A 16,964-nucleotide genomic window follows, 5' to 3' on the forward strand; every position below is an offset into this window, starting at 1 on the left:
CAGCCTCTTTGAAATCTATGCCATCTCAAGATGTGACTGCCCACTGCTCCCCTCTTGACCTTGGACTCAAGTCCCAGCTTATGATGCAACACTAAGAACTATTTTACAGTCATCCTACTCCGCATCGCTTTGCTACTTACTCCTGGGGGCATTTCTTACTCTAATTGTTTCTGTGGAAAATGTCTAAGGGTGGCCAAAAAACAGGTGGAACCGACTGTCCCAAAGACTAAAGAAAGTTGCATATTCTAATACTAGATCAACCAGAGACCCCTCCCCTCATCAGCAAGATCACTCTGACTTAGACGACTCTGATCATTCTCTGCTGACTCCTAGAATCCAAACTGGATGCAGTGATCTCTTCCTAACAATCAGTGGAAGAGGAGCTCCACCTTTAATACCAACAGGAAGACCAGGAAACATGGGCCCAATGTAATAACTTGAGAATTAGAGGAATCCCGGAGGATGTCGAGATTACTTCACTAGATCAATATTTTTCCCACCTATCTCCTGCGAACACTGAAGACCATCTCCTCTTAGATAGGGCATACAGAGCCCTCAAACCGAGGTCCCAGGACTCATCTCAACCTTGTGATATTATCTTCAGTTGCCATCATTACATCTCCAAAAACGCAATCTTACGCGAAACTCGCAAATGTGACTATTTCATTTGAAGGAGCTTCGTTACAAATTTACCAGACATTGCTCAGGTCACACTCCTCAAGGAAAGGGAATTTATATCCATTACCACCCAGCCAGAGACAACAAAGGCACAGATTGGACTTCCCCTTTCATATCTTACTCTGGAATCAAAATAAATTCCACACTGCTAAAACTCTGGAGGAAGCCCATTGAATGCTTGAGACTATGGGACTTTCCACTCCTGCCCCTTCACCAGGATCTTTAACTATGGGCCCTACCATCGCCCTCCAGTTCTCTCTCCGAAACCACAGCGACATCCGATGAAAGAATACATGAAGGTGATAAGAACTACCAAATCTACCGAAACCAAGCCTGCAACCTGAACTTCTGTATGATGTTGGACTCCTGAGGGCAACATATAGCCACTTTCTTTTCTGTTCCACATGGATGACTGTCATTTCATCATCTCTCCTTGTAGAGTTGATGTCCTCCTTCCCATGCTGTTCGGTTGTCTATTGTTTCTTCTCTACTCGTCAGCTTTTGTTGTAGCCTAGTACAATGTTAGGTATATTTTGTTTATACCACTTACTGCATAGAGTAGGAAGCCAACACCCTCCACTGTTTTCCTTACTGCTCTATGTTCTCTGGATAATTAGACTCCTGTCCAAGGTAGGAGAGGACTTTTTCTCCAAAAAAGTACTTTATTTTTGTAAGTACTCTTCGTTTTGCCATCCCCCCCTCATTAGGTGTTGTACTCTTGTCGGACCCTAATTGTTGATGGCTCTACCCCTCCCAGTGGCGCACGTAGGGGGGGTTTCTGAGGCTCTAGAAACCCCCCCTGCGCTAACTAAGTGGCCACTCTCCTATACAGCAGCCACGGCGCTGTCAAAGAAGCGTCCCCGGCGGTGCTGTATACAATACAGCACCGCCGGGGACGCTTCTTAGACAGCGCCGCGGCTGCTGTATTGGACAGCGCTGGCAAAACGGAGCTGCTGCGGAGAAACACCCCCCCCCCCCCCGACAATCCTCCGTGCGCCCCTGCCTCCCTTTCCATGGCCGGCGCTACAGACCAGATTCCGTCCGTCCTGTACCTTGGTCTTGTCCACTTTACTGGTTTCCCCCATTACTCTCTCCCTGCCTTCCCTCCCATTCAGGTACTTTGTATACCTCCTGATACTAAAGTTCTTTTTTTCCTTTATCTTTTCTATAGACTGTGTGGCCCTAGGGGAAGTGCCGGGGGAGATGGGGCAGAAAGTGGGTGTAAAGGAGTTTACAACATTCCAGGCAGTGGGGTTCTGTGGTGAGAGTACCAATTTTTCCAGACTTTGTGAAAGGAAGCCACTTTGTTGTTCTGGAGACTAGTTATATATTCCATTCGAGACATAAACCATATACAGTTGACCACCACATGGCATGAGGGGGGGTTGTTTTTTTTCCAGTTGCGAGCTATCTAGTACTTTTCTGCGCAAGAGATGTGCAGGATAAGCTTATCAGTGGCTTTGTCTATATGGGGGATGGGGGCACACAAGAGGAGATTGTCAGGAGTCAAAGTGAGGGTGAACCCAGCGACATCTACAATAAGGGAGCTAATATCGGCCCAAAAGGAAGACAGTGCCATGCATGACCACCATATATGCATGAAATGCCCTCGCTGACTATACTTCCACCAGCACATGTCAGAGGTATTAGGAAACATGGTGTGGAGGCGAGCGGGGATGAAACAGTCTTTTTATGAAAAGGAAGATAAAGCTTCTAGGGCAACTAGATCTCAAAATAAAATATTGACCCTTAAAACTTCTTTGGGTGCCCTCACCTATAGCCCCAATGTTATCAGCAAAGAATGTAACTCTCTTTTCCAAGTTATATAATATGGACAGTTTGCAACTTGGATCTAGCCCATCAGAGGATGCCATTAACAATTTCCTCAATTGTGCTAAGCTCCCTAAACTTTCACACCCAGTAGCTCAACAATTAAACAAGGACATTTCTACAGAATAAATTACTGAAGTGATTGAGGCTCAAAACTCTTCTAAAGCCCCTGGCCCAGATGACTTCTCTGCAGCCTATTATAAGAGATTTTCACATATCCTGGTCCCGCACCTTCACTCCCTGTTCAATGGTGTGCTTCATGATATATAAAGAAGGTAAGGATCCCGGTGAGTGCGCCAGCTATAGACCTATATCACTGCTCAATACTGACGTCAAGCTTTATGCAAAGATTCTAGCTAACTGTCTGAACAAAGTTCTCACCGACTTAATTCACTGTGATCAACAATACAAGGAGGTCGATTGATCATATACAAATTATTAATCACAGGCGATAATTTTATGGCAATCGATCAGATATCTTGGAATTTTATGATTAATGTCTTAAAGGCCTATGGTATCTCAGCGAAATTCCTTAAGGGCGTTGCTGCTTTATATTCCTCTCCCACTGCTAGAGTCCTGATTAACAGCTCCCTCTCTGACTTGATTTTGTTATTTAATGGGACCAGACAAGCCTGTGCATTGCCGCCCCTGCTCTTCGCCCTGGTAATTGAACCGCTAGTTGCTATGATCAGTCATTCTGATTCTATACATGGAGTGGAACCCGGGGAATTCAAAATCTCCTTATTTGCGGACGATATTCTTTTTTCCCTCACCAAGCCCCAGTCCTCTTTACCACCCCTCTACCAGCTAATAGACGATTATGGCATCCTCTCGGGCTATAAAATGAACTTTTCCAAGTCTGAGCCTATGCTGTTACATGTTCCTCCACTATTAAAAGCCCGTATTCGGTCTACTTTTACTCTCAAATGGCAAAAGCACAAGATAAAATATCTTACCTTATATTATTTTACTTTCTTATAAGATCCACTTCTCTGTATGACCAACTGTACTGGGAGAATCCCCAGCTTCTCTACAGAATCAAATGGGATCACCTGGAGAGAGAACATTATTTCTTGGCTAGGGACAATCATCATTATTACCATGAATCTGATTCCTAAACTGCTTTGCTTGTTTCAACACTCTCAGTTAAAATTTCAAACTTGTTTTTCAAAGATTTACAAAGATCTTCTTTCCTGAGATTCATCTGGAAGAATAAGCCCCCCAGGATCTCCCTGGCTATTCTTAAGAAGTCTAGAGTAAGAAGGCGCAGAGCATTCCCGGACGTTAAATTATATCACTTGGCATCCCACCAAAGTCAATTACAGCTATGTACGCAGCTTACAATACTATAGCTTGGATGGGTTTGGAAATTCACTATGTCGAGGTTCACTTCTTAGCCTCTATTTGGAGTGTATCCAATGCCAACAGACCTGCCTTGTTTACTACTTTCCCCTCTCTTAAATTTAACCTGTATATCTGAGATTATTGTCAATCCCAATTCAAATTATCCCCCCCCCCCCTACTCCTTTTTCCAATTCCTTCCCAGTGTTCTTGAGAAAAAAAAAAAACTAAACAAAAGTCAAACTAGACAGTTTGATTGTTTACCATAGTTTATTGTTGATGTTTTCATCTGTCTCCTTTACAAATAAAGGGTCTGATTCATCAAGGCACGCATTCTGAGCGCAACGTGCGTTTGTTTAAAAACACGTACATCGGCTCTTCCTACTCCTGAATTCACCAAGGAGCGGATCTGAAGATACGTGCGCTGATGAACTTGGGTGTAGGTCTGCTCTGCTCTACTACACAAGACACTGCAGGATACATCCATTGTCTATATCATACTTACCAACTTTTTTAAGTTGTTGTCCGGGAGACTCTCTGTAGCAGGGGGGCGGGGCTCCGAAATCGCGTCATTTTGGCCCCGCGACGTAATGACGTAGATCCCAAACGCTGCGATTCCCGGTGAATCGTGGCGTTTGGGATCTAATTCTGCCCAGTTCACTAGCGGGAGTCTCCCGGACATTCCGGGAGAGTTGGCAAGTATTGTCTATATGGAATATACATTTGCAAAAGAAGGCACAAGAAATAAAAAATATTTTATTTATTTGCGATGAATCAGTCCTAATAAAGCTATTGCACTATATACACTATTTTAATGTCAACCTAAATAAACAGAACATAATACAACTATTACCTTAAAGTGGAACAAGACATTTTCTCGCCCACAGTAATAAGACAGAAGGAATAAAATATTAATGCAGTAGGTTGATGGGAATATTTATATTGCGCCTGCATTAAGAGAAGTAATGGTTTCCCTCATACAATTTGTTTTCTTTTCACTCCCTCAACATCTACAATTTAAAGACCAAATAAAGTCAATATTTGGCATTAATATATATGTGTATATATGTGTATATGTGTGTATATATATGTATATATATATATATATATATATATATATATATATATACTGACCAGAATGGGAAGACTTTGGCGTCAGTTGGTCAGCTTAAACATATATTGCAATATGTGGAACTAACATTCCCTGTTTTTAATATAGAACAGTACTTGATATAGCATTGATTATGTGTTTGGAGAGTGCAGAGTATCCCTGTTTTCTTGTCTATACAATGTGGGCAACCCCCTCTTGCACCCCAGTCTGTACATGGTGAGTGCAGAGGACCTATCTCTGTTTTTGTGTATGTATATATATATATATATATATATATATATATATATACTATATATATATATATATATATATATATATATATATATATATAAAGCAAGTTTTGCTCAGTTGAATATACATAAATAACCATAGTGCTTAGACGTAACTAAATATGTCTACTATACACAGGAGAAGGGCTGGCAAATTTCAGCCCGGGGGCAAGACTCAACTCAGCAGTCTATTAGGGACATTTTCAAAGGAAAGAAAATGCAGGTGGCTCAGTGACCCAGCCCAGGGTAGTCCACAATGGGACCGGCACAGGGGGCAAACGCCCGCCTGCCCCTGACCATGCTCTTTCCTTTTCACTCCTTTGCAACACGTTGCCCTGTTACAAGGAAGGAGCTTCCCTAGCTAAACTAGTAGTCGCTGACAGACTTGCTTTGCAGAAATGCACTATGTATATACAGAGCCGTAACTTAGAATACTAGCGCCCGGGGCGAGAAAGACAAATGCCGTCCCCCAAACCCTCATTTTTAACCAAATGAACCTAAAATATTCCTAAATTGCACCCCCCTTCAGCGTTGCGCCCTGGGCGGTCGCCCCTGTCGCACAGCCTTAGCTACTTCCCTGTGTATATATCATACTTACCAACTTTAGAAAGTTGTCTTCCGGGAGCCTGCCAGGAAAGGTGGGTGTGATGGGGGCAGGGCTTCAAAATTTGTGTCATTTTGGACCCGCCCACATGATGTAATGATGCAAACGCATCATTTTATAGCAGGGGCGGGGCCAAACGCCGCGATTCCCGGTGAATCGCAGCGTTTTGGAACTAATTCTGCCCTGAAGTGAGCAGATGCTGGAGATTGCCACACTCTCCCGGGAGTCCGTGAGACTCTTGCGAAATGCGGTAGTAGTTGGCAAGTATGGTATATATGTGGATTCATTCACAGTGTCAATGGAGAGAGCAGATCCATGCCATTGAAAAAAATACTACATTATCGTGCTAAGCACTGTGCCATGTAGCCTTTTACAAACCAAAATCTGCATGTTTTTAATTAATTACGAGTGTTTTCCTACTCCTAAATACTGCTGACCTGGCTTGCTCTATTATAGGTAAACACACAATCTTAAGACAGGCCTCAAATATGCATTCCTCCCAACATTGGCCTCCTAGGAATCAGGACAAGGGGATGTGGTCACACAGCTCTGGGGCGTGGTCTCCTACCTTAGTTGCGCTATATAAATAGATGATGATAATTTATCAAAAATTATGTGGGTGTAACTGGTCATGTTGGATGATCTGTGTATACTGTAGATGACACCCCTTTTACCACACAATACTTAGGGGTCTATTAACTAAGTTGCGATGATCCAAAAACATAAAAAAACAGCTAAAGAATGGCCATTAAGCTGTTCTTTTAATGCAGTGTTGGCTAACCTGTGACACTCCAGGTGATGTGAAACTACAAGTTCCAGCATACCCTCCCAGAAATAAACTGCTATATATTGGCAAAGCATGCTGGGACTTGTAGTTTCACAACACCTGGAGTGTCACAGGTTAGCCAACACTGTTTTAATGTATCAAGTGGTTAAAGCCTTAACATGTTAACACTAGTCACTGCAATGGGACCCAATTTAACAACCAGCCTTAAAAAACTAATACCCTTTTGAGAGGTTTTAGTTAGTTTAGATGGGGTGGAGTTCGCCAGGACTCGCTAGTGAGCCTTGGCTTGATAAATTCAAGCTGCAGGACATTTTGTTTCGCTGTGGTATGCATTGATACAAAATGAATCTTACTGCCATCCACTGTAAAATAGACCCTTAAGTACGTACTATATTTTATGCACAATAAGTATGTCCTCTTTCGTCACACCATCCATTTCAAGTACATATTTCTTTGGCGTACCATATTAAACATAATTGAATTTCTGGCAATAAAATAACCAAATATTTGATAGAGTGGATTACCTCACCTTTTCAGCTAAAGCTGCACTTTTACATATACACACTGGACAGCACAGAATAGTGTTGCATATATTTTGGTATAATTGAATTTCTGATATGAAAGGTACTAAGGGGTATATTTACTAAACTGCGGGTTTGAAAAAGTGGAGATGTCGTCTATAGCAACCAATCAGATTCTAACTGTCATTTTGCATAATGTACTAAATAAATAACTAGAATCTGATTGGCAACATCTCCACTTTTTCAATCCCGCAGTTTAGTAAATATACCCCCAGGTCTCTTTACAAATCATTTCCAACAACAACTGACCATGAATGATCTTTTGGGTTAAAGTGGATTCTGTACAGCAATACTTGTGTTTGTCCCTTGGGTTACATAAGGAGAAAATAGTAAAGGTCTATTTAACAACTGGCAAAGAACAAAAATGCTGGTAAAAATCAATTTCACCCCTTTTTCCTATTTGTAATTGTTAAAGCTGGAGAAATCACGAACTTATGTGTGGTAGGGAAATCAGATTGTAAGCTCTAATGGTGCAGCAACTGGTGAATAATACATATTCGCTGTACAGCACTGCGTAAAGTGATTGGTGCTATAGAAATATATAATAAATGTGTGATGAGACTGTAAAACAAACTATGAGATCATTATTATAAGTCATTAACGTGATATATTATAAATATATATATATATATATATATATATATATTATTTTTTATTTTATTGGATTTATACAACAGGGAAGATAGTGATAGTGACATTTTCTCACAGGTCTAGTCACACAGCCGCTCTACCTCACCCTGCTAATCACGTGACCTCTAGTAACTCTCGCGATGATGCGATCCTATATCAGACTGTGAGCGGTGCCTGCGCGTTCTCTTTCTCTCGCAGTGTCCGAGGTGAGTGCATGTAAGGAGATGGCTGACGTGCGGCCTAGGTGGAGATGTGCGGCTTATAACGGTGCACGGCACCCACTGTGCAGTCTATACTGAGCTGTGCAGTCTATACTGAGCTGTGCAGTCTATACTGAGCTGTGCAGTCTATACTGAGCTGTGCAGTCTATACTGAGCTGTGCAGTCTATACTGAGCTGTGCAGTCTATACTGAGCTGTGCAGTCTATACTGAGCTGTGCAGTCTATACTGAGCTGTGCAGTCTATACTGAGCTGTGCGGTACGGCCTAGCAATGTAATACATTAATGTATAACGTAAGTTGCATGTTCCCGAGCTGCTGCTGTGTGACCACGAGTCCTGCTATGGCGGCCTCTGGGTGTCCATGTTTGATTTACAAGGAGAGCTTGTGTTGTGTGACGCCGCCACGTTTTTATGGATGTTATCTGTGCAGCCCCTTCAATGAACATGCAAAGCTCCCCATGCTTTGTAGTGTGCAACACAGGGGGGCAGAGTGATTTCTCTCTAAAACACAGTGTGGAGCTTCCCCCTCCTCCCTGTATCCTGTCTAGAGTCACATCTCCATGCTGGTCCTACGGGTCATGTACACAAGACTCATACATTTGTTTTATTAGTGTTGATTAGGTTTATCTCATTCTGTTAAACACCTCATACCCAATAGTGTTTTCTACCTTTGTTATTTGGGTCGTTATGTTTTGGCCTAAGGGAAGGAGAACAATATGTTTAGATATGCACCCAAATACTAGTAGAAACTCCAGTGGGTATGTTTTTAATTATTATTTTAGACCTGTTTACATGTGTTGGCCTAGTGTTAAATCTGCTAGTAAAATGCATGTGATGCCTTAAGTGGGGTTCATCATCGCAAGTATCTCTTCTATGTAATAGACTTGTGCTCAACTGACTAAAGGTTCCTTGCTCAGTTCACACAGCATATGCTGCAGGTTACTCTATATTTGGATAGTGCTGTCTTAAGACAAGCTTTTGTTGCTACAGATGAATCTAACCCTTATCTGTTTGTAGACTTGAGGTCTCCTAATTTTACTGTTCAGCAAAGATAATGAATGAATATTGAGAAAAGTATTTCCTGCCGGTGCTTTGTAGCTTTTCTATGCTTTTGAAATGTTACTGCTATAACATATGCACAATTAACACCTAATGATTTTTTTTCGTTTTGTTTATTAGGCAACAAGTGAAGTCGGTTCTTGAAGTTGATGTGCTGAAAGCAAGAAAAGTGGGTAAGAGTAATAATCTGAGTGACTCGGCCAAGGGCCAGATTGTAATGGCAGGTTAGACTAGGTTAGAGCATCGCCAAAACAGCAGGACTTGTGTGGTGTTCCCTGTAATGCAGTGGTTAATACCTAGCAAAAGTGGTCCAAAGACATGTGTTGTGGGGCATCCAACGCTTGCCGAGCGAAGGCTAGCCAGTCTGGCTCAATCCCACGGAAGAGCTACTGAAGCACAAATGGCTAAAAAAAGTTGATGCTGTCTATGATAGAAAGGTATCAGAACACACTGCAGCTCAGCTTGCTGAGTAGCTGCACACTGGTCATAGTGCCCATGCTGACCCTTGTCCCACTTTGAAAGCACATACAATAAGCTCATGAGTGGCAGAGGTAGTGCAATTGAAGGTGGACTGGTCTGATGCATCACATTTGATCTCTTGGTGCTAGTTACTTTTCAGTCTGCTTTAGTGTTATTATATAGTATATAGTCTTATGAGCAGTATCTTTTATTTGTGTTTTAAATGTAAACTTGTTTTATAGAGTTGTCAAATGTGTAATTGTGAAATAAACTTTGTTTGAACACTGCACAGTTTCAAGTCTTCTTTGGAAGGAGGGACGGGGCAAACATTTTAAATGCTGTACAGCAATTCTCTTCCCCTAGTCAATAAAATAAATATTGCTCCAAGGAGTGCTGATAATTTGAAGGTTCATTGGGTTTGGGTGACACAATCTTTGTTGAACTAATTGTAGTAGTTTAGAACTCAAAGCACTATATGTTGAGGGACCATATGTGGGTGCGTTTAGATGCTATTCTTTCCTTACCCAACTCCACACAGGTAAGGCCATGGTAGGAATTAAACCCATGATGAAACAATACCAACCACTGTACTGCCCCAATAATATAACATACCACGGTTTCTTGTTGACCTAAGTGTTCAATATTAGATTCCCTCCACTGCGACCCCCTGGGATGAGTGCTGGGTGTTTCAAAGCTGCACATTTGTATTTCTGCAGTAATAAAACTTGGTGTGGCAAAATGGCTTAATACCTAAATACCTAGCTGGATATGAGCCACCAAGTTTCATTTAGGTGTAGATCTACTATATCTCCTAAAAAGGAAAAGAGGTGTTGCCCATAGCAACCAATCAGATTGTAGCTGTTGTGTACTTGAATGATGGCTCTTATTTGTTGCTATGGACAACACCTGCACACTTAATTTTTAGTACATCACTCTGAATTTGTGATTTACTCAATGTTTGATATTGAAGAACCAAATCTATGCATTTTATTTTCTAAATGGTGTATTGCAAAGCACCTTTTTATACAGAGAATCTTGGGGTAGAAAGGGAGTATGGAATTGGCATTAAAAGCTTTTTTACATGAGCAATTGGTAAGTGTTTTAAATAGGGAGGATGTGTTCAGGTCCATAGGTGGTTGCATATGACTTGAGTGGTCACAATTCTTTAAGGAACAATGCATTCTGTGATTATGCAATTGATACAGGAACATGTCCTGGTGTCCATCTGTGAGCTGAAAATTAATGATTGGTGTACTTCATAGCTTCATATTTACAGCAATTGTAAACGGTTCAGACACCATTTCCAGTTGAAGTTGAAACAAATAGTTCAGATTTTATTTTTTTTATGCACAGTGCTGATCGGAGTCCTCTCTGTATCTGTGCAGGTGGTTGCTACAGTACCACATCCTGTCTCCGTGAATGCTGTGTAGAAATGATTTGGTGGTCGGGAACTTTAATGGATGCTGGCTGTCTCTGCGGCCTTGGTATGCTTGTACAGATGCACTTTAGTGCCCACTGTAAAAGCGGTGGGCAGTCTCTACGGAGTTAACAATGGTTCAAATCTAAACATACCAGTAAATTCAATACAACTGATGCAGAGCAAATGTTACATTTCAGAATAACCAAAGCAAAGTCCTAACTTCTATTCGGTAGAAATGTGACATACATTAAAGCAAGTATTTAAGCTATCAAAAACCAGTGAGTTCAAGCAGTTCTGCTTGAATTGGGCAAATTAATGACTATTACAAGTTATTGTTGCTAACATTTCATTTGCTCAATTAAAGAACAACATTTTTAGTAATTTCTTAGAAAAAGATAAGGTTAGAACCTTTCAATGCTGCAGATGTCCCTGTTTGGGAATTTTTTTTTTTTGTATATTTATTTTTTTGCAGATATTTTTTCCCCTGTTTGGCTTTTCACAGAACCAAATATATTTTGCAGTATTTAAAAAAAAAAAAAAGTGTCCATGGGGAGGTCAGTTGTGGTTCTAAAAATTAGGGTTAGTGACGCCTTTATATTTACTTTTGAAGTAAAACTGTTTACTTGGCTTATAGCAGAAGCAGATCTTTAACACTGCGACACTACGCCTCCCACAATGACAATGCACTGTGCAATAGCTCCATGTAGGAAGTTACTGACAAGACTGCTGTACGGTGCAAGTTGTACTGGAATGGTAAATGCGTCATACTTGTAAGCATTGTAAAACAGTGACAGATCTGTTTTCTTAAAAAGAACACAATTGCTTGGATAATATCAAGAAGCCTACAGCGGTTTTTAAGCCAGGAAGGTTTCATGTTCCAGAAGTTTACTGATAAGTGTTTTATTTGTGATTAAAAATTGAATACATTTACTGCTCATAACTGATAGTCCTAACCTTCATTTGAAAGGGATATGTTTGTGTATAGTTTGATAATTAGTTGGGCATGTTTAATAACATAAAAGCATATTCATTTTTGTTAGGAAAGTGTTTCCAGTTAAAAATATAGAAAGGATAGTGGGGGGATTTACTATCGCTAAAATGAAGATACTCCCTTTTATTAGTCTATCTTGCTCTAGTTTTGATCAACGCTGATTGCTATGGATCAATACACATTGCATTTTCAATACAGGATGGTGTTCCTGCAGAAAGTCTGAGGCTCAGAATTGCGTTGTAAACATTCTACCTGTTCAGTTTTTTTTTGTAGTCTCCGGCCATTTTGGACATATGAAAAATACTGGAAAAATACTTTTTTATGAAACAATTCCCCCCTAGAATGATGGTATATTGACCTATTTCCAATGCAACATGTTGCATTATTTTATCTTTTCAAAGTCATTCAATTGAATGGTGTTGAATGAAATCATCAAAGCAGAAAAAGCAACAAAAAATCATTTTGTGGGAATTTTGTTCTACCTTGTGGTAACACAACACACAGTATAGTGTACCAATAGGGACACAACATGATAATTTCTATTGCCCTGCATTTCACCGAGTCTACTTCTCCATCCCTCATCTTCAGGTTGCATATTTACTGGAAAAAAAATAACTTCTGTATTCCCCAAGCCAGTGATGAAGGGGTTTTTTTCTGCACTTTTAGCCTGGTTTTGCTTTCCCTATCTCCAGTACAACACTGCCCTGCTGTCACTTTTTTTTTTTAACAATTTCTTAAAACTTTATTAAAACATTGTACATTATCCTTTTTAAAGGAATAGTTTTAAAATGGTTTGAGTATATCCTATGGGAGAGAAAGAGATACCAATGGTGATAAGACAAGTTCCTGAATGTTGTTAGTGATTAGCAAATGGGGGCTTGAACTGCACTTCAGTGGCACATGTTTTGGTGAAAATATAGAATTACTGCACCTTCACTATCCTACACAATTATAATGCTGATTGAGTAGGAAATTGTAAAATAGTTTGGAATTATTACACTAGGTTTCCATTTATTTGCATTCATGGTTAACATCAAATGTCGGTATAATTTATTTATATAGTGCCACTAATTCTGCAGTGCTGTACAGAGAACTCACACCAGTCCCTGCCCAATTGGGGCTTACAGTCTAAATTCCCTCATACACAAACAGACTAGGGTCAATTTGTTAGCAGCTAATTAACCTGCCAGTATGTTTTTGGAGTGTGGGTGGAAACTGGAGCACCTGGAGGAAACTCACGCAAACATGGGAAAAACACAAACTCCTCAGAGAGCCATAGTAGGGGATTGAACTCATGACCCCAGTGCTGTAAGGCAGAAGTGCTAACCACTACTCCACCGTGCTGCCCAGTGTATGTGATATCCTGACAGGATTGTATATGGGCATAACACGGCAGGTCCGTTTGGTAATTCTTGTAACTGGTCTTTCCAAATTATCTTCAAAAGAAGCATGTATCTGTAGCTACAAAGAAGTAAAGGAAGGACAATTGCAGAAAAGTAACTAAAAGAATCCATGTTTAATTATTTGCGTTGAGTCAGTTGTATTGAAGCTATTGCATTGTCTATACTAGTTTGTTTATATTGATATTAAAAAACATAAAGGAACTATTAGCTTAAAGCAGGACAAGACATTTTCTCGTCCACCGTAGGAATAAATTATTAGTGCAGTAGAAACTGCTTATAAACTGTACTTGAGGTGTCACCTAGTCCCAACTAAACTTCATTGCATTTTCCCCAACACCAGCCAGATGCTGGCGATGCTGTTGTGGACAGGGTACTCGCTTACATATGTGGTGGGACTGTCCCATTATCCAACCATTGAGGAACACTGTACTGACCCTTCTCCACCAACTCACAGCTGGTCATCTCCCAAGAGATGCAATTTTTTTGCTCAACAAAGCCGCCCCATCTATAAGCAATCCAACAGATTGTCTGACACTTCAGGTTAGTCAAGCTTGTAAACTACTGATAGCCTGAGCTTGGACATTGACATTTTCCCTTACCAACCCAGAATTGATAAATAGATTATGGCACATCTCGTCCATGGAATACATCACAGCCCTACTTAATGACACTCCCCAAATTCCATGAGACATGGACCCTATGGTACAGACTACATGGCTCTCCCGTTCTGGGTAGCATGTAAATAACGTTTACCTCCTCCCCCCTTTCTTCCAGGTTTTCCTGCTAGTGTCCCCTTCACAAAATCATTGGAAACACCGATTTGTTATATTTAAACATCTAGATATATAACGTGGAACCAATAGTTATGCCATATTGTTTTCTTTTATTGTATTTGGTCCATAATGTGTTGAACAAAGTGAAAATAAAAGATCTAAAAAAAATAGTGCAGTAGGTTGACGGCAATATTAATATTGCACCTGTACTAAGACAAGTAAAGGCTCACAAACCTCCACAATAAAATCAAACTCAGGTGAGCAGATACATTTTTGGGGACACAGTGCTGAAGTGTTCATTGTTGTGGAAGTTACAGTATATATTACTGGATTTCTATATAGTTATGGTTGAAAAGTGACATTGCATGGTTTAATGTGACTTGCAAATTTATTTATTGAAATTTTCACCTTCATGTACATTATCGTATTGATTAGTGGCAAGGTTTTTTTCTGTGTTGTCAACAATCAACCCACCTGCCTTTAGTTAAATGGTTCCCCATTGCCTGGGGTGAGTGAGAGCATGGTCTGTTTTGCTGATATTATATAATAGCCAATAACAGGCAATATTAAACAATGAAAAAGATTGTTAGTGAACTCTAATTGAGTCATAGTAGGAGTTGACAGCTGCAAACTAGGATGGAAGTCCTCCCTAAGACACCATGGGCTAGATTTACTAAGCTGCGGGTTTGAAAAAGTGGGGATGTTGCCAATAGCAATAAATCAGATTCTAGCTTTCATTTATTTAGTACCTTCAACAAAATGACAGCTAGAATCTGATTGGTTGCTATAGGCAACATCCCCACTTTTTCAAACCCGCAGCTTAGTAAATCTAGCCCCATGTCTTACTTTAATTAGTATGATGCTCTTCTGCAGCAGACATGAATGTCCTTAGAACTAGAAGGCAAATACTTAGATAGCTTAAGGCCTCTTACCCTCTGGCATTGAAATGCTTCATTTATAATTTAAAGTTAAAATAAAACACATTCTTAACTATGTATCCAAACCCATTTGTGTTCCTACTTGCGCCTGCATACAGTTAAGTTATGTGTTTTTTTGGGATTCAGATTGATCCATTTCAGTGCACCACTTGTGATTGGCTGAGTGGCTAATAACAGTCCTGATCAATTCATTCATTGTCATTCAGCAGCAGGGCTCCTATCCTTTGGGTTACAGAGCCAACATACTATGGGTGCAGTGAATATTTAATAATTCATATCAGTCTCTGCCCTACTGGAACTTAGTCTAAATGATCTTTGTCAGCAGCCACTTAATCTGTCAGTATGACTGGTTGGGATCAAACCCACGGTTCCAGCACTATGAGTGCTTACTGCTTTGCCATGTAGCCATTTACAAACCAAAATCTACATGTTTTTAGTTAATTCCCAGTGTTGTGCTACTAAAACCTGCTGCCCTATTATAGGTAAACCCACAATCTTAAGATAGGCCTCAAATATGCATTCCTCCCAACATTGGCCTTGTGGGAATCGGGACAAGGCGATGTGGTCACACTGCTCTGGAGAGTGGTCTCCTACCTCCTTTAAAAACACCCTTGAATTGCTGGACATTGTCATCAAACATCTCCCTTATGTTTCTATTACAATAACTTGGACTAAGTAAATCTAACAATGTTATAATCAAATGCCTTTATCTGGGTGTAATGGGTCATTGTGGATGATCTGTGTATACTGTAGATTATACCCCTTTTAACACACAGAACTAATGGGTCTATTTACTAAGCTGCGATGAGCCAAACATCTGAAGACAACAGCTGTTTTCTCCAGGGAATGGCCATTGCAGCTCTTCTTTGTATTTATTAAGGGTTTCAAGCAGGCAAAATCAGATTTATGCTGCCTTAATCTATCTAACACTGGTTACAGCAGTCCCCATAGACTTCTATGGGCACTGCGATGGGAGCTAATTTTACAAATGGTGAAAAAAAACGTACCTTTTTAATGAAGTCCTGTGGACTCCCCATCACTGCCGGAGAAGAGCTTCTTTGTCCAGGGCTGTTGCCTTGTCGCAATGTGTTACCTTAGCCGAGCATGCGCAGTAACCACTAGGTTCATTTCCTCCATTCACCGGGAGTACATTTTGTATCACTGCAGTATACAGCGATAAGAGATTAATAGTATTGACTACCACTGCCACCAATGTTAAATAAACATACCATCCATGTCAAGTACATATTTCTTTAGCCTACCGTATTAAGCATAGTTGATTTTCTAGCAATAAAATAACTCAATACCTGTTGGTACTAGAGATGCTCATGCTCTGTTCCCCGAGAACCAAACACACCCGAACTTAGCAGATCCTTTCACCCGCCCTCGGTATTGAAAATGAGGCAAAACGTCATTATGTCATCGGATCTCGCAAGTTTTGGATTTTATAAGTACTGCCCTCCATGGCAATCCAGTGCCATTTCACAGAGGGACACAGAAGGGGTAGCACAGTTATTTGCAATCTCTAGAGCAGTTGAGCAGCATCATGGGTAGAAAAGAAAGAGGAGGGGTAGCAGTGTTCTTCAAAGTCTCCAGTGACATTCAGGAGAGCTCCATTGCTAATTGTCATTGCTGAAATACAAGTAGGGCAGGCAGTCTTGGTGTAAATCTTCAGATACGTACTATGTTATATAGGTGACACACAAAGAGGAGAGCTCCATTGCTAATTGTCATTGCTGAAATACAAATATGGCAGGCAGTCTTGGTGTAAATCTGCAGTCACGTACTATGTTATATGGGTAACACACAAAGAGGAGAGCTCCATTGCTAATTGTCATTGCTGAAATAGAAATACTAGAGCTGGCAGGCT

General features: G+C 40.5%; 1 long non-coding RNA gene and 1 other non-coding gene across 4 annotated transcripts; both read left to right on the top strand.

Moving 5' to 3' along the window:
* The first annotated feature begins 7,956 nt into the window (after window positions 1-7,956).
* Window positions 7,957-9,856, top strand: LOC142104545 (uncharacterized). Of its 3 annotated transcripts, none has more exons than XR_012679590.1 (2): window positions 7,957-8,037; window positions 9,231-9,856. It is a non-coding gene; the product is annotated as an uncharacterized LOC142104545 (long non-coding RNA). The 3 variants fall into 3 exon arrangements; XR_012679591.1 differs by lacking the exon at window positions 7,957-8,037 and adding an exon at window positions 8,303-8,344; XR_012679593.1 differs by lacking the exon at window positions 7,957-8,037 and adding an exon at window positions 8,303-8,324.
* Window positions 8,479-8,609, top strand: LOC142137240 (small nucleolar RNA SNORA26). The gene has a single exon (XR_012687883.1). It is a non-coding gene; the product is annotated as a small nucleolar RNA SNORA26 (small nucleolar RNA).
* Window positions 9,857-16,964: the final 7,108 nt, after the last annotated feature.

Source organism: Mixophyes fleayi, chromosome 1, assembly GCF_038048845.1.
Source record: "Mixophyes fleayi isolate aMixFle1 chromosome 1, aMixFle1.hap1, whole genome shotgun sequence".
Classification (NCBI taxonomy): domain Eukaryota; kingdom Metazoa; phylum Chordata; class Amphibia; order Anura; family Limnodynastidae; genus Mixophyes; species Mixophyes fleayi.